The sequence below is a fragment of the Tenrec ecaudatus genome, chromosome 10 (assembly GCF_050624435.1).
Source record: "Tenrec ecaudatus isolate mTenEca1 chromosome 10, mTenEca1.hap1, whole genome shotgun sequence".
NCBI lineage: Eukaryota > Metazoa > Chordata > Mammalia > Afrosoricida > Tenrecidae > Tenrec > Tenrec ecaudatus.
Genome location: NC_134539.1, coordinates 127,881,054 through 127,883,954, shown reverse-complemented (window position 1 = coordinate 127,883,954; position 2,901 = coordinate 127,881,054). Strand labels below are relative to the sequence as shown.

Sequence of the window (2,901 nt, the reverse complement as noted above, 5' to 3'; positions counted from 1 at the left end):
GTATAAACATTACCACATGTAGGAGTGCGCCTGAGGCTGGGCACGAGGGGCATCGGCGGGTGGTGGCCGCTGTGCGGGTTGTGGGGAGGGAGGGAAGAGGGCGCGGTGGGGGTGGAGGAAAGTGGAAGGAAGACACAGGAGAAAGAGGTAGGGTGGCACCGGGTGCAGCTGCAGTGCGGCGCTGTAGGGCCACGGAGAACTAGCCGGCTCGACCTGTTGGGACGCAGAGTGACGTCTGTCCTAACGTGTGAGCAAGGCCTGCATCGGGTCCAACACTGAAGTTCACCGGAGCCGTATCGCCTGAGGATAAGTTAACTCGTGGTAATGTCTAAACATTGCTGCCGCTCACGTCATTCTTGCAAAGTCCTATCGAATGAAAGCTTGCGTCGTTAGTTCATGCAGGACCGCCCTGGGGACTGGGGAGAAACTGGGTTGGTGTTAGCGGATGGGAACTGGGGTTCCCCACTTCACGAGTACCCCACGGGGGGCTCTGTTCTTAGAATGTATGCCTTCTCCCAAAAGTGTATGGTAGAGCCGAAGAAGAAGGGGAAACGAAGGGTCATCTGAAATTGTGATTCGCTCATTGATAACTCCAGGACAACGTTGGAGGTCCTAAGCGTTTTCAGACCACTACAGGGATGTCTGACGTCAAGGCCCGGGCTGAGTATGCGGTGGACCAGATGGCTTCCTGACGACAGGGATTCTGGCCCTCCCTCCACTGTTCCTCGCAAGGGCTGTGCTGTCCTGGAAAGCGGCCAAGATGATCCAAGCCAGGGGAAAGGAGCAGAAGCGCAAATATCAAGAAAATGGTGCCAAAGCCAAACGACGGAAAAGGATTGACGCCAAGAGGGCTCTGCAGGCGGAGAGCAATCACTTGGGAAACGCTGTCACAGTTGGAAGGCCACACTAAGGTTTCCTCTTTAGATTTTGAGACAATGTTATTTACAGACAGGAGCTGACCATGTTGAAGAGCCCCTTCCTCAATACTGAATTCACATTTCGTCTTGTGTCTAGAAGCTTGTTGGTGTCGGTTGGCAATGAGTGCAAATTTGTGTTTATTGGGCTACAAATTCTTAATAGCCGGCAGTTTTCCAGCATGCGTACTGAAATGAAAACGTCCCAGAAAACCTTTGGTTATGAACTCTATTCAAAAAATGGCTTGAATTCAGGTGCCCTGCTTTGGACAAAGGAAATTATGATTGTAAAAATGAAAATTGTCCTCTCAGGTAAAAAGTATGTTTTTGGTTTAAGAAAGAAAAAATACACTCAATCACACACACACAAAACAATACCACATTTAATGAATGTGTTCAATCTCTTTGTGGCTCACATACATGTGCACTTTATGTCTTTAATCCTATAATGTGCCCAAAACAACATACAACATTGGGGGCAAATGACTGTTAATAAGGTTGTGTACCAAATGTCAGACAACTGACCTTATCTTTTGACAATTAGAACGTATTTGTTAAAACAACCAAGAGAGATACAAGTTTTCTTGAAACCCTTTTGTTTATAATCCATTATTTGTTCTAAATCCCATCTTCTTTAATCTATTACGCTACACGGAGGGAAAAGCTGATTAATAATGTTATGCTACATAAGATGGGAGATGCATATTCATGAGCCCTCATGAATTATTTGTTTTTGAAGCTAATAAACCTTTATCTTATAGGAAAGCAATTAAAAGCACTTGACTCTCAAGATGATAAATCAAAACTGAAAATGTACTCCCCTGAGCACAGACAGTGTTGAAACACTGCAATGAGGGGTACCACCGAGTACTCCTGGAGTTAAAGCAATGTTTTCAATATTAAAGTTGCCATCTTAGATCCTAAAGCATTCTAGTACATTAAAAGTACAGCCCATTTTTAAAGCGAAGCTGATCGGTGATTTAGGGCACTTCTGAACAGCATATTATCTCCTGACACACTTGCTTCCTTAACACCTACAAGGTTTCCTACTTTCATCCGTGTGTGTATGTAACACTGATAAAAATCAGCAAGATTCCTAAGGCTCAATTGAAACTTACTCACACGGTCCAGTAGAACAACAAACGATACAGAGCATAAATTCTTTCTGTTGTAGGCTTTTGACTGGCTTAACCATCAAGGATATAAAGTTTTTTAAAAATCAGTGAATTTAAAAAGCAAAAGGATATTTAATTGAAGTGGGTGAATGAAAAATAAAGTAACATTGAACATACAATAATCTGTGTGGAGAAAGCCCCGGGGTTAGTAATTTACATTAAAAAGCTTAGCAAATGGCATTCTAATGACTTCCCAACCTGGCGAGTTATTTTTCTTTCTTTCTTCTATTTGGGAGACGGCACTGAGCTGGAATTTTACCTGAAAGGGGGGGGGGGAGTTGTTGAGGAGCGCACACTCTTGTTGGTAAAGCCTTCCCAGTGTTCGCATTGCCCTATTGCCCATGGCAGCTGACTGGCATTACTCTACAGGGAAATCGCCACTCTTTAACATTGTGATTTGAAATATTTTCTTTCTCACCATGTGTCTGTATTCAAGGCTCCGCACCAATCGTAAGACACATCCAAGTCTTAGATCGTATTATCTAGTTATTTTCTGCTGCTCTTGTTTCTTTCCTGCTACATGCTTCCTCCTCAAATTCCAAAACAGAAAGAAAGAAAAAGCCTACGTTGCCCAGGTTATCTTCAGACAAGGAGCGTGTTTTTACTTTTATTGACTTTACCGGCTTTCTCGAGTAAGACTTCCCTCCATAACTGTATTTCATATAAATATGAAAGCCTAAGACTCTTTGCTTTACCTCCCCCCCCCACCCCATGAAAGGGAACACTTATCTGAGGCCTTAGTTTATTAGCGTGGCGGGACCTGTATTTACGTTCAGACTCATGGCATAAATACTATTTTTACTTTACCAACC

At 43.6% G+C, this 2,901-nt stretch overlaps 1 pseudogene; it reads left to right on the top strand.

Annotated features, from left to right (window-relative positions):
- The first annotated feature begins 638 nt into the window (after positions 1-638).
- Positions 639-910, top strand: LOC142458708 (small integral membrane protein 15-like; annotated as a pseudogene).
- The last annotated feature ends 1,991 nt before the right edge of the window (positions 911-2,901 follow it).